A 15,885-nucleotide genomic window follows, 5' to 3' on the forward strand; every position below is an offset into this window, starting at 1 on the left:
TAACGACATCCCTTTTTTTGTATGTATTTTATTCATATATACATATGAACATCATACATGCCTGTCTTATATGCATGCTTGCTGTTCTTGTAGACAAAGGAGAAGACCTGTTTGATCGAAAGATTGTCAGAAAATAAAACATGGACCGTCTTTAAGCTACGTCCGCTACTTATTTAATTTCTTACGATTATTTATTTAATGCAAATGAGGCACCCTGCTCGTTTTGTGGAGTTTCTGCTATTTCTCACAGTTATATATATATATATATAATATGCGGTTTGCGACAAAGTCCTATTAGTTCAGCGGATAACAACAACAATTGTGCATTTTATGAGAAAAGCTTAAAATTTCTAACATAGTAGTGCATACCAGAAGGTTTATTTTCAGATGTGGAGGGAAGTCAGATTTGACCTCTGAGAACCGAGAGGTCAAATCCAAAATGGCCGCCAGTCCACCGAGTCTAATGTTCAAACGCGCTTAATTTTGGAACCAAATAGTGTAGAAAAACATTATAGGTGTCATTTCCAACTAAATTGGGGATGCCCAGAGGTGAATGATGCTTTCAATGAACTCCTAGGCATGCCAAGTGAGGTCAGTGAAGGCTCAATGTTACTGCTAGAGCGATTTGTGGTGCTGATGTACGATAGAACCTGTGAGAGCACGGAAGTGAATGATGCCAGGAAACAGCTCTTCACACAGAAGTGTAGAACTCTAGAGAACATTCCTCCTACCCAGGCAACACTCAAGCAGCACATCAAGCGCACTTGCTACCAGGCCAACTGTTGTAACCAGGCATTGGTCATGGATCCAGAGATGCCAGACCCACCTGACTGGGGCTGGACAAAGGAGACAACTGGGTGGCAGCCTCTTTGGACCACTCTTCCTGAAGCATCAAAATCGTGCCATGAATTGATCGACTGTGGCTGCAAGAAAGGGTGCACTGGACGCTGCAAGTGTGTCAAAGCTGCATTCAAGTGCACTGCACTGTGCTTCTGTTCTGGAGACTGTTAGATTTAGATCATTACCAATTTTCATCATTGCACTTGATTTAATGTAAGCTTTGGTGGACATACTTGGTTAACTACAGTTATTTTTTCAGAGGTTATTGCATCATTCCTTGCAGTGTAAACACTTTTTTTTTCATCATTTCTGGTCTTTGGGTGTTCTGTACCTATCCCTGTACCTGAAAAAATAAAGTTTTAAAACTTCAAATGAACTTTTTCCAATAGCAGTTCCAACTGCAGTATCATAAAAATAGATATTTCACGTAATTTGACTTTGACCTTGACCTAAATGCATGTCCTTGAGTTCTGGCGATCTCAAAAGTATCACCAAATGAATGGGCATCCCCAATTTAGTTGGAAATGACACCTATAAGCGTGTTTGAACATTACCCCTGGGGAACTGGTGGCCATCTTGTATTTGACCTCTCACGGTCCTCAGAGGTCAAATATGACTTCCCTCCACATCTGAAAATAAACCGTATGGTATATACTAACTATGCTAGAAATTTCATGCTTTTCTCAAAAAATGCACAATTTGTTAAAATATGAGAGCTTATCTGCTGTACTATATGTAACAGATTGGCAGAAGTTGGAAGTGGGGATCCCGAAGGGATGTATCATCGCCCCTATTTTGTTTTTGCTGGTTATGGAGTTGTTGATACATGTGGTGAGTGGACATGGGAAAGAAGTGGAGCTAGCCCCTGGTCAGAGTTTGCCAGACAAGTTTTGCATTCATGGATGACCTGAGAGTTGTCCAACAGTCCGCTGATGCAGCAGTAGGGGTATTGGGACGACTGGAAATGTTGATGCGGTGGGTAAGAATGGGATTTAAAGCAAGAAAGTCGAGGAGTGGTGGATAAAATGCACAAGTATGAGCTGGGAGGGGAGGTGGTTCCATCATTGACAGAGGCCCCTGTGAAGAGTTTGGGAAGATGGTATACAGTAGAGTTGAATGATGTGGTAAGGGTGGAGGTGGTGAGGGACAAGCTTTTGAGAGGTTTGAAGAGGATTGATGGATGTGGTTTGCCAGGTAAGTTGAAGGTATGGTGTTTGAAGTTTGGATTGATGCCATGAGTATTGTGGCCATTGATGATGTATGATATTGCGATTGGGCATGTAGATAGGATGGAGATTGTGGTGAGCGGGTTTGTGAGGAGGTGGTTGGGAGTGCCTCGCTGTTTAACGAACATTGCCTTTCAGGGTCAGTGTGGAAAACTCCGGTTTCCCTTGACATTAACCGAGGAGTTCAAGGTGGTGAGGGTGCTGGAGTTCATGATATTGTGGGATTCAAGTGATGCAGTGGTAAAGAATGCTCTCCCAGAGAAGAAGGGATGTCGGAAGTGGAAGGCAAGAGCAGAGGTGGATGAGATGGAGGAGCGGTTGCAAACGGAGGAGGTCGTGGGGATGGTACAGCACGGGAAGCATGGCTTGGGGTAGATGAAGCATGAGCGATGGGGAAAGGCATGTGCGAAAGAGAGGAGGAAGATGGCTGAGAGGGAGGTGAGAAGAAAGGAAGAGGAGGGGAGATATGTGAAAGCAGTCGGACAGGCACAGCAAGGTGCTTGGACTAGGTGGGAAGGTGTGTGGGTGAGGACATTGAAGTGGCAAGAGATTTGGAGGATGGAACCAATATTGTTGAGTTTCCTGTTGCGGGCAATGTATGATGTGCTTCCGTCACCAGTAAATTTGAGATTGTGGGGGTTGTTGCAGGAGGAGAGATGTTATTTGTGTGGAGGTGTGGGAACGGTGCAGCATGCACTGAGTGCATGTTCAGTAGCATTGGCAGCAGGACAATACAGGTGGTGGCATGATCAGGTGCTGGCGGTGGTAGTGCAGATGGTGTAACAAGAGGTGCTGAGATTGAGAGAGAGAGAAGAGTGGAGAAGGAGACCGATGGGGGAGAGGTGTTGTTTGTCAAAGAGGGCCAAGTGGTAAGAGGTGGAAAGAGGAGAAGGTGGAAAGCAAGAGGGCTGACAGATGCTTGTGATTGGCAGGTGGTGGCAGACCTAAAGCCACAATTGGTATTCCTAGAGGAGATCTGTGTGACAAGGTTGCGGGCTGACATTGTCATCTGTTCAGGTGCAACAAGACAGGTCATCTAACGGGAATTGTCTGTACCATGGGAAGAGAATATGGAGGAGGTGAACGAGAGGAAGAGAGGAAAGCACAGAGAGCTGGAGGCAGAGTGTCGGGAGAAGGGTTGGCGAGTTTCTTGTCAGCCATTTGAGGTAGGGTGTAGACTTTAGAGGATATATTGGCAATTCCTTTTCTGCATTTCTTGCTCGGCTTGGAGTGTGTGGGACAGAAAGAAGGAGGATGTGTGACAGAGTGGCCCAGGTTGCCTTGAAAGGCTTATTTTGGATTTGGAGGAAGTTTATGGAGGCACGTCGAATGGTGTAGGTTGGTTGTGAGTGGTGGTTCATTTCAGCCTAAAGGGGTAGTGACTGAGTGTGGAAGAGAAATGAAAATGCGTGGTGTGTGTGTGTGTGTTGCAAGAGTGGGTGTGTGTTGCATGAATGTGTTTTTGTTTTGAATGGTGCATGTTGTAAGGGTAGGTGGTTGGTTGTTGTTGTTTTTTGTGTGTATCAGTGAGTGGATGAGGGGCTGTGGATTCTGGGAGTGGAGGCGGTTTTATTGTTGTATTCTGTGTTCTCACTGGCTGGGGGTATGGGTATGTACGCATACAGGTGTAGCTGCTGCATATGGAGGCATATGTGCCCCTGCTGGCAGACCTTAGCTGACCATATCGAGGTTGAAGGCCAGAAACGGAATGATGCTGAGGACCTCGACCATCCCAGGGATGCTTAATGTCCATCCCATGGATGCCATGGCCTGCCCACAAAACTCCAACCCAACAGTTTGTCTGGAATGAGAATCAAACCCAGGCTAGATAGCTCAAAGTTAAGTGCACGACCTCTACGTCTACGCATCATGCTGAAGGACCTTGGTGGACATGAAAAACTGAAAAATATGAATAGTGCAATGTTTGTGCAGGAAAACCAATGCAATCACACCTTTAAACAGAAAGCTGGATGCAGTAATTTTAACTGATAAAGGTGGGGTTCTCCATTTTTGTAGGTTGGTGAAAAGACTGTCATACTCATTGGTATATAGTTCATAAGACAAAAAAGCAGCAGAGGTTCTGAATGGAAATTTATTGAAAGTTAGATTTTAAACTGCATTTACAAAATATAGTAGAATTAGGAAAGAAAGTCAAGGACTCCTGTAACCCCCACCCCCTCTCCTTCTCATTATTCCTTCTCCCCTTCCAGTGGCCAATTATCTGGGTAGGTCAGCAACCTTTGTCCCAGTTATATGCCAGGTCTGTCGAGTACCTCATGACAGCAGCTAACACACAATGGCCTTCTCTTGTGAAAATCATATTGTGCTGGTGTACCATTTTTTTATCATCTGCCAGCGAGTGCTAACAGACAAGACACGCAGATTACTGTTCCATTTGGCAGAGGGCGCACTCTGATGTGATTCCCTGCCTGCGAACCACCAGAGTGACAGTTGATAGTTGTCTTGAATCAAATCCAGATCGAGCTCAAAGGAGAGTGTGCTACCTCCGAGAAATCCTGTCACCGTTCGCTCCGATGGCAGCACACAGTAGGCATTCTTACATGTGTTTGAGTTACATGTTGAATTTGAAAACCTGTTGTTGCATTACACAAGGAATTGTGATACAGGAGGCCATATGACAAATCAAGCCGGTGCCACATCGACACCGCTCCAATTCAATCTCTTAAGTATATCAACTTAAATGATATATAATGCAAAAATAATTAAATTACAGAATAAATATTTTGATTGTTTTTTGGGGGGGTTGGAGGGGAGGCGAATACATTTGGAGGGTGAAGAATGAACAAGCACCAAGCACCAAGTTCACCTTTTGATGAGGCCTCCATGCATCTCACCATCACGACAAGGTATCCAATTGGTCCATGAGTCATGGCTTATGTGGCCAGCCTCTTCCTTCTCCTCAAATCTTGACAAAATCACAATCTGGTCAAACACCTGGAAATTGTCTTCCAATCCTGATAAATAGCACACTCACTCTCCTTCTCTCTAAAAGGACCCTTCCAAAAACCATCCCATATACTTTCTCAACAACGGTCTCAGAGAGGTTCAGTCGCTCAAACGATTGGGTCTCACTCTCAGCAATGATCTCTCTGCAGATCATCAGTTTCATGGCCATCAGCTTCGACCCTCAAATTCTAAGACAGAATTTGTTTATATACTTTAATTAGTCCGTGATAGGCCATCATGGAAAATCGTGTCATCTAATGCATAAAATTGCTTGAAGTTCATAGTTTGAAAATTATAGCACCTCCAAAAGCAATGTATACAGCGCTTCATAGGTATAAAGATCAGCCATTCAACAATATGAGTGAGGAAAGTGAAAAAAAAAAATTTTTGAGGACTTTATCATACATTGTTATGGCCTGTTACAAGTCAATGCATTTTTGAACAGGCTGAAACAAAATGGTGGCTTAAGACTCCTGTGAGGTGACAGCGGACTGACTAAGATGGCTCGCCGCCATCTAGGTTAGGCTTTTTTTTTGGTTTTTGATAATGAGCACCCCCTTAATTATTTTCAAAAGGGGTGTTTACATTTACCCAAATATCCAGTTTCCATTCGTTTACTCCATTGGAGTTTTCTTAGTTTGCATGCAAAGTTTGGGGCCATTAGGTTTCATGGTTTTGGAGTTATGGAGGACACACACACACACACACACACACACACACACACACACACACACACACACACACACACACACACACACACACACACACACACACACAAACACACACAAACACACACTGACTGACACACATCCTCTTTTATTATCATAGACTAGCAAAGGTGCCGTAACCGGCATTGCAGGGGGACGCAGAGTCTCTTTGTGATGGAAATATTGGGAGAGGGGAGAGAGAGGAGAGGAGGACAGCGAGGAAGAGGGAGAGGGGATGGGTTAATGGGAAGGGGAGAGCGAAGGGGAGGGTGACAAGGAGTGGAGGGTCAATAGGGAGGGGAGGGGGGAGGGGAGATATGCATTAGGAATGGCTAATTTCATTACACATTTACACACATAAATTTACACAGCATTTACATGGACAAAAGAGGGATTTCATGACAAAATGATAAATTGTTGTAACAAGCGTGACTCGGCACGCTCGGCACGCATGTGGTGAGGGACTCGGCATGTGCCTCACCACACGTCGTTTCAAAGGAGTAGGCATCTTTGACCATTTCGGTGTCTTTTGGGTCTTCATTGTGTTTTGGCTCTTCAGGGCCATTTGGGTCTTCAGGGTCTTTTGGATCCTCTGGGCCCTTAAGGATATTTTGGGCCTTTGAGATATTTTGGGTCTTCAGGGTCTTTTGGGTCTTTGGTGTCTTCAGAGGCTTTTGGATCTTAAAGGTCTTTTGGTTCTTCTTGGTCTTTAAGGGTCTTTGGGTTATTTTGGGTCTTCAGGGTATCTTTGGTCTTTGGGGTATTTTTGGTCTTCAGGGTCTTTGGGGTCTTTTTCATCTTCAGGGTCTTTTTGGTCTTCAGTGTGTTTTGGGTCTGCGGGGTGTTTTGGGTCTTTGGGGTGTTTTGGGTCGTCGGGGTGTTTTGGGTCTTCTGGGTGTTTTGGGTCTTTGGGGTGTTTTGGGACTTCGGGGGGTTTTTGGTCTTCAGGGTCGTTGGGGTCTTTTTGGTCTTCAGGGTCTTTTGGGTCTTTTTGGTCTTCGGGGTGTTTTGGATCTTCAGGGTGTTTTGGGTCGTCGGGGTGTTTTGGGACTTCGGGGTGTTTTGGGTCTTCGGGGGGTTTTGGGACTTCGGGGTGTTTTGGGTATTCGTGGTGTTTTGGGTCTTCGGGGTGTTTTGGGTCTTCGGGGTGTTTTGTGTCTTCGGGGTGTTTTGGGTCTTCAGGGTGTTTTGGGTCTTCAGGGTGTTTTGGGTCTTCGGGTTGTTTTGGATCTTTGGGGTGTTTTGGTTCTTTGGGGTGTTTTGGGTCTTTGGTGTCTTCAGAGGCTTTTGGGTCTTAACCGTCTTTTGGTTCTTCTTGGTCTTTAAGGGTCTTTGGGTTATTTTGGGTCTTTGGGGTATCTTTGGTCTTTGGGGTCTTTTTTGTCTTCAGGGCCTTTGGGGTCTTTTTTGGTCTTCAGGGTCTTTTTGGTCTTCGGGGTGTTTTGGGTCTTCAGGATGTTTTGGGACTTCAGGGTATCTTTGGTCTTTGGGGTCTTTTTGGTCTTCAGGGTCTTTGGGGTCTTTTTGTTCTTCGGGGTGTTTTGGGTCTTCAGGGTGTTTTGGGTCTTCGGGGTGTTTTTTTTTGTTTTCGGGGTGTTTTCGGTTTTCGGGGTGTTTTGGTTATTCGGGGTGTTTTGGGTCTTCGGGGTGTTTTGGGTCTTCGGGGTGTTTTGGGTCTTCGGGGTGTTTTGGGTCTTCGTGGTGTTTTGGGTCTTCGGGGTATTGGTGGTCTGAAGGGTCTTGAGGGAATTAAAGGGTCGTCAAAGGTCTGACGGGTCTCAGCAGTCTTAACGCAATTAAGAGGGTGGGTATTTTATTTGAAGAAGAAGAAGACGTTTTCGTCGCATATAAACATACATAGCGACATACATAACCATATACGTTTGCTCTATTATAATAAGATGTTGCAGTTATCTCATGTCCCACATATAAATTGGCATTTCAAATTGAAAACTCATGCACGCCATTATTACCATGATAAAATATTGAAGTAACATACCCAACTTTGAAGCGAGCCCTTCTTCGCAACATTCCTATAAAAGTGGCGTTTCGGGCGTGGGCTCTTTTTCCTTTATTTTGCCCTGAAGAAGGCCTCACCCCCCAAAAAAGTCACTTTATCTTCTTTCCCACGGCTGTTGGCATACCTCTCTCCACATTTGGTTGAGAAAATTAATTGCCCTTATTTTTCTACCGACGCAGACGACTCAATTCATTATGAAGGCTCGTATTGTCTGCTTTGTACATCAGTCTCATTGTGACATTTTGGACAAAGATGCTTTATCAGATTTGATGTTATACTTAGCTGGACCAGCACAACGATGGATTATCAGATTTGATGTTATACTTAGCTGTGCCAGCACAACGATGGATTATCAGATTTGATGTTATACTTAGCTGTGCCAGCACAACGATGGATTATCAGATTTGATGTTATACTTAGCTGTGCCAGCACAACGATGGATTATCAGATTTGATGTTATACTTAGCTGCACCAACACAACGATGGATTATCAGATTTGATGTTATACTTAGCTGCACCAACACAACGATGGATTATCAGATTTGATGTTATACTTAGCTGCACCAACACAACGATGGATTATCAGATTTGATGTTATACTTAGCTGCACCAACACAACGATGGATTATCAGATTTGATGTTATACTTAGCTGCACCAACACAACGATGGATTATCAGATTTGATGTTATACTTAGCTGCACCAACACAACGATGGATTATCAGATTTGATGTTATACTTAGCTATATACTCACCCAATGTTTTTAATAATATTTAACTTAATATTTTCCATTATTACTCATGAAATGGAAGATTCGTAAGTCCAGTATATTCGTTTCTTGAGTGTTTGTTTGTCTGTCATTCTCCTACAGGTTGCAATTCTAAACCGATATCCACGAAACTTAACCAACTGATAGATCTAGTCAAAAGTTGAAAGTGTAATTTTTGAGGTAAATAGGTCAAAAGGTCAAGGTCAGATAGAATTGTCAATTTTCATTTGATTAACTTGAATTTTGAACAAAATTTGCATATTAGTTCACAAAATTGGTTCACCATTCAAAAGCTAGAAACGTATGGTTGTTGAGGTCAAAGGGTCAAAGGTCAATATCACATATAATCATGATGTTTCATCCGATTGACTTGAAATTTGAACAGGATTTGCATATTGGGTGACTGACTTGGTTCATCAACAAAAAAATAGAAACGTATTATATTTGAGGTTTAAATGTGAAGGTCACATAAAATCATCACTTTTCATCCGAATGACTTGAAATTTGAACATTGTTTGCCTATTGGGTTACTGAAACCTATTGTTTGAGATAAATAGGTGAAAAGTCACAAAATCGTCAATTTCCATTTGATTGACTTAAAAGTTGAACAGAATTTGCATATTGGGTTCTTGAGTTGGTTCACCATTGAAAAGCTCGAAGCCTATTATTTGAGGTCAAAAGCTTAAGTTCGCATAAAATCATAAATTTTCATCTAATTGACTTGAAATTTGAAGCCTGGTGTTGACTTAAAGGTCAAGGTTGCTGGCATGAGATATCAGGGTCCTGAGTTCAAGCTCCCTGTAAATTCATTGAATTAACACCAGGTGGGTTGACTCAGCCTGTCGTCCTTCCGAGGTTGGTAAAATGAGCACCAACTTACTGGGATGAATGAGCCATTCGAATATCTTGTGTCGGAGTGGCGAACCGTCCAGGATTGCGTGCAATAGCAAAGAAACTGCTTTGGCAGCCATATGCATCTGAAGATGCAAAAAGGAGTGGTCATCATCATGTGTGGGGACTTGAAATTTGAACAGAGTTTGCAGATTGAGTCAATGAATTGGTTCACCAAAAATCAGAATGATTGATTCAGCCGTTTTGGTGTGTTAAACGGTTTCCATGATAACAATTCCACCCCATTATAATCAAATGGACGTTTTGTAATTTTATTATTGCCATATCTCCAAACGTTTCTGTTCAAAACGAACATCAAAATATCAAATATAACCTTATATAGCTTTTTGTAGTATGCGCCACGTTTTGTATTATGATTATGTTTATATGTATAAAATGTGTAAATGTGTAAATCATACATATATGTGTAAAATGTGGTCAAAAGTAGTCCACCCAAAACATGTAAAACACCTATTATGCCAAACAGTTATAAAATGTACCAAATTTGTTGAGTATACTAATCAAACCTACAAATGTAAAACGCATACTGTAAGAGGTCAAATGTCGAAATTGCGAAATTGCTGTTTCCATGATGAATATTCTTCATTTGGATTGAGCTATGCATGACATCTTTCTTGTTTGTTCGGTTTTTGTTTTTTTTGTTTTTACAGTGCTTTCAGGATTTTGGAGGAGCTTGTACACAAATCATATGCAGTGCAAGAGCAGGAGGAGACATCGGTGTACCTTTACACAACTCACAATGAAAATGGTAGACAATGGCCAGAAATCAACACAGTATGTGGGAAATTATGATAAATATTCTATACACAGGTATATATGGAGGCTGAAGCGGAATATAGTCAACATTTTGCGTGATTCTACAAGATTCTACGATGCGAATTTTGGAATTCAGAAACGATGTAGGAGAGACTGTTGGATCATTTCATAGAATTTCCCTTGCAATGATGAAGAGCATGTTCCTTAAGCACACACATTTAGCGACCACTTGAGCAGTGAGTTTCAAAGTAATTTTTCATACGAGTGTTCTGAGATGGAAATCCTTCACTCACAGTATCCGCCTTACTATGACTATTCAAATCAAGTGTTCTTCTCCCTGGGGGGTTTTTTTTTTTTGACTCCAACCCACAACCCACACTTTTGTCTCCCACACTTTATTCATATCTCACTCCGTAGTGATGCTTCGGTGGAGTGTGACCCTGACGATGTGAATCGGTTGGTTGAATTGAACAAAGTTAAACAAAACAATTCCGGAAGTGGTTGAAGTTGGTAGTAAGGCTTATTCTTCTTCCTGTACCTCATCATTGACGATCAATCCTCCCTATAGCTTCACAAGTCCCCTCCATTCATCAGCGGATTCAGAACGCGTCAAGCCAGAGCAGTTACGAAATTCATCAAGTGTGCCATGGGGAATGGATTAGGATGGGGGTCAGGAGAGGGAATTTGGGTGCATGATCATTGGAGTACAGGAACTGGACCATACATATATATATATATATATATATATATATATATATATATATATATATATATATATATTATACATATATCTACTATATAAGAGTCATTGGTCTACCTGTGTGTCGCCATTTTTCTCAGATGGCTGAACGGATCATCGTAAAACTTTCAGAGGTTCATCAGCGACTGCTTGGGAGTGTTTTAGGCCAAAAAAGCATTTTTGGGGGAAAAAAACCTTTTTTTTTGTATTTTTTTAAAATAGCCCTATAGTGTCTAAGCCTTTTTGATTCATGACAGTTATATACAAGTACACATTCGCATAAATAAATACAAAACAATCACCAGACATTTGAACACAAATAACAAAACAATTCCGGAAGTGGTTGAAGTTGGTAGTAAGGCTTATTCTTCTTCCTGTACCTCATCATACTTAAGTTCTCAGAAACGTGATCAACGGCACATTCACCAGGACATATTCAACAAAAAGGTAAAATGATTATTTGACATTTATGATTTAGATGTAATTGCTCTTCCATTATATTTTCCCTCATTTCAAATATGTTAATGTTTCTTTTTCGCTTGAGCAACGCCAGATACTCCAGCTATAAACACTTATGTACTTTACTCGGGGTACAAATACAAATACAACTTTGTCTGGGTGCTAACATAGGCTATGTGGCTGCAGCCTCATGCGGGGGTGTGGGGGACCGGGAAAAGAGCGTAAATTCTCTATGCAAATGTGTACCATGTAGTGCCACCTAGTGATGGTGGCAGAGGGTATTACAATTTGCTTTTTTACCTGGTAAACACTGAGGTTAAAGCACTCTTTGCTCGGGTAAATTTTCCTTCTTCCCTTCCCCCCACCCCCAAAATGGAGGAACCTCTCAAATCCCACCCCCCCAAAAAATATGTATATATAGTATATCTTTCCCCTCTACCCCCTCCACTCACCCCACTCCCTTCCTCAACCCTCCCTCTCCAGCCTCCCCCCCCCCCCCCCCTCACCGCCGGGTGCTCCTGCTAGTATATATATATATATATATATACATAAAATAAACATCTCCCTTTTTCCAAGTGATTTAAGAGGCAAAATAAGACATTCCAATGGCACTGGGAAATTCATGCACCAATGAATTTTTCAACACTGCCTGGAAATTACATCAAGAAGCACATCCGTGCTGCTTTTCACTGGTGCAGAACCATTCCTTAATATATGGGGGAAAATATTTAACTGTTTGATCTATACAAAGTTGTGCTACTTTTAGCCATTCGTAATGCCAATAAACTAGCATGTGGGGGCTTATTTATCATTTACATCACCATTCACTACATTAAAAAAGTTATCGCTTGTATAAAAGGTAAATTGATATGGATTCAAGTACAAAAATTAGAAATGCTCAACGCACTCTCTGTTCAATATTGTCTCCCTGTATATTTATTTTTGAGTCAATAATTTTCTGACTGAAAGCATTGTGATCCCTAAAGTAAACCCATTCCTTTCATGTTTAGGTGCATGTTTAGGTGCCCAACCACCAACTCACGCGTGACCTGGAGACCTGGATTTGATGGCACATGCAGATCGGTAGGTGCTGCCAATGTGCAGCTTTGTGTTGTGTCATAATACAAAACATATTAAGGCCTATTTTCTCTGCCATTCCTGCTATATACAAGAGCAGAAAAATCTATTTAATGCTACCACAATAGTACCACATGCTTCTTTGTGCTCCTTCTTTGTGAGATGTGTGTCGTATACATGATACACAACACTGGACTGTTAGACAAGACAAATACAGCCACTGATCTTGGGGAAGTGCCGTCACATCACAGCTCCACTTTACAAGCTTTAGGTCCTGTAAAAAAAACTTATCTGTGGTTGATTTACCTTGTGAATTGCTTCACCCTGTAAGCCTTTTTTGATAAATGTATTCAAGTTAGTTGTCTCTTCATATAATATCGGTTTCCACACTGAGACTTTCATAACAGCAAATAATATACCAGAGGATAGATTCAGGGAACAAGAATAATAAAGATGAAATATACCACCCAAATTAGGCTTAAGCGTCGATGCGCACCGCAGCTTTTTATGTTGAAGGCTCCAGTGATGGACTTATTGAGACCAGCCTTAAATAAAAGAGCTGCATTGATAGTGATAGAGCAGTGAAGAAAGAGAGAATCGTCGGAGTTTTTAAGGAAGTAAAAAAAAAAACTGCCTTTTGGGAGCTTTTTTTTTCTTGGAAGCTGAAACTGAAATAATATCTGTAGAAAAGCGAAAGAGAGCCAACTTTGAAGCGTAATTCTATGAGGTCGAGTTTTCAGGTAACGATGGAAGAGTTAATAATTCGGATTACTTTGGATTCAATTCTGTCCAGTAATTTACATACTGGAGAAATCCTCACACCTTTCCATCTGATGAGGGCTAGCTGGAGCGCTCTACAATCAACATACCTACTCAAAACAGTGGAAGACATGGCAACGTTTTCTTTATTTGTCAATTATTTTCATAGTATCTTAAATTTGCATATATATATATATATACAGTAAAACTTCCTCCAACGCGGGGGATACGTTTTGGGATAACCTCTTGTTTGGAGAATTCGCGTTGGACGAATCATTAAGCGTATGGGGAAATTGGGGATATGTTCCAGGCTCCCAAAAAACTGACCCTAAAACAGCCTTTCTTGCTTTTTAAAAAATGTTTCTTTGTATGGAATGGTGTAGCATTATTAAATATACATTAAAATAAGTGTTAGTATCATAATAGTATTGTATTATTGCAAAATAACTCACCTTATTGTGAGGTGGTTGTTGGAGGTTTGGGTGATGATTTGCGGGTGGAAGGGGTTGAAGTGCTGCTGGTAGCTGTTGAAGTAGGCCTAAAACATTGTGTTATAGGCAGCACTGACTTTGCCTTCGGTTTTAACTCCCTGTGAAGTTCTGTGTAGGGATTTAAAGCTGACTCTATGGCCCACTTGAACTTCAGGCTTCTTTCCACAAAAGGATCTATCCTTACAGAAATTTCTTGGGCAGTTTTTGTTGCCTTGAAGAGCTCCTCCAGCAGTTTGGTGGTTAATTCTGCCTTTTCTGGCTCTTCATCATATTCTTCATTGTCTTCTTCATGAGACGTCTGGGTCACAAGTTCTTCAAGTTCATCAGTGGACAGTTCTTCTCCATGGGACTTTAACAGTTCTTCTACTTCTTCTTCTTCCATGTAATCAAATCCAAATTTCAGGATATCAAAATGTTTGGGGTAACACCGGCCGTTTTTGTCGCAATTGATCCGGAATGTAAAATCGAACTGCGATCACGATGATGGCAGGTGGGCAGGTGACGACTCGTATCATCGTATGTATAAATTACCTTCTTCAGGTAATTGTAGATGCTAATGGCCTTCTTCTTATAATGGACCCATCCACTGGAGCAGTTTTCTGGTTCTGATCTTCGATCCAGACACTCAATCTTTTCTCCATTTTTCAACAAGGGTGTCTCTACTGCTAACATATGATGTTGTGATGGAGGCTCCTGCACAAACGCTGGAATGGATTTTATCTTCGGCCTTCCGTACCGTCCTAATGGTTGATTCATTCACGCCATATTGCCTGGCCAAAGATGAAGCAGAAACTGATGATAATTTATTCAGGACTAGCAGAGGAACCCGGCGTTGCCGGGCGGGGGAGGAGGAGAGAGGGGGTGGGGACGGGATGGGAGATTGGGGGTGGAGGGGGAGGGAGGGGGGAAGGGGAGGGGAGGGGTGGGAGGGAAGGTGGGATGGGGGAAGGGGGAGGAAGGGGAGAGGTGGGAGGGGGGAAGGGTAGGGGAGGGGGAGGGGGGAAGGGTAGGGGAGGGGGAGGGGGGAGGCAGGAGAGGAAGGGGATTCATATATATGCTGGTGCGTGAATGGGGTGAATGTGGCGTTCATCACGTTTCTGAGTTAAGTGTGATGCAGATCAGGAAGAAGAAGAAGCCACACAACGAACTTCGTACACTTCTGGAATTGTTTGATTTATTTGTGTTCAAATGTCTGGTGATTGTTTTGTAGCCGGTGAAGCCGGTGTTGTCAATAAACGCGTACGTCTTATGTCGAAAACCTGATTATGCCGTGGCTTGAGAATTCCGAAGCGCATTGGAGGCCGCCATCTTGCGGATGCGGGAGTATGCATAACAAATTGAAAACGTTCAATAGGAGTTTCGTTCACCCGTCTTTGTTTGATTCACATTCTTATGCACCTCTAATTTATTATTAAAATACTTTAAGACCAACCTCGGGTCGCACGGGCCTGGTTATCTTCAATGAAACGCGTCACCAAACACCGGACCCAATGAGAGTCGAGCATTTGAAAAAATATTTCTAAAACCAAATCACGCACTGGAGGCTGCCATCGACCGGATGCGGAAGTTTGCATAAAACAATTGCGAAAAAGTTAAATAGGAGTTTGTTTCACCCGTCTTTCTTTGATTCACAATCTAATGAACCTCTAATTTGTAATTAAAATACGTTAAGACCAACCTCGTTATCTTCAACGAAAATCGTCACCAAACACCAGAACCAATGAGATTCGAGCATTTGAAAAAATATTTTTTTAAAGCTTATTATGCGTTTCGGAGGGTGAAAACGGCGTAAAATATTCTAAAATTGACGAAGAATTAATTTTTTGAAATCTCGTGGCCGTTGGGGATAGTTTTTCACGCCCGGAAATAAGGTATAAGCGGTTTACATATTTAGTTTAGAAATGCGGATAGTTTTTCACGGCCGGAAATATCAGAAGTTGAGACAGAATTCACCAAATTAATCACTGCAAGCTAACTTCTTCTGGTGGAAGAAGCCGCAGTGCCCGGAGAGAACCAGCCCTGACAGCGACTGAAGTTAGAAGACTACACACATACTGTGAAAACGTATGTTAAGCCCAGTTAAAATTTCTTAAAATAGGGCTTAAGCTAGCACATCGTATAGTTACTTCCTTAAGCTTCTTGTGACATTTATTGTATGCAGGT

Source organism: Myxine glutinosa, chromosome 1 (assembly GCF_964187855.1).
Source record: "Myxine glutinosa chromosome 1, kmMyxGlut1.1, whole genome shotgun sequence".
Classification (NCBI taxonomy): domain Eukaryota; kingdom Metazoa; phylum Chordata; class Myxini; order Myxiniformes; family Myxinidae; genus Myxine; species Myxine glutinosa.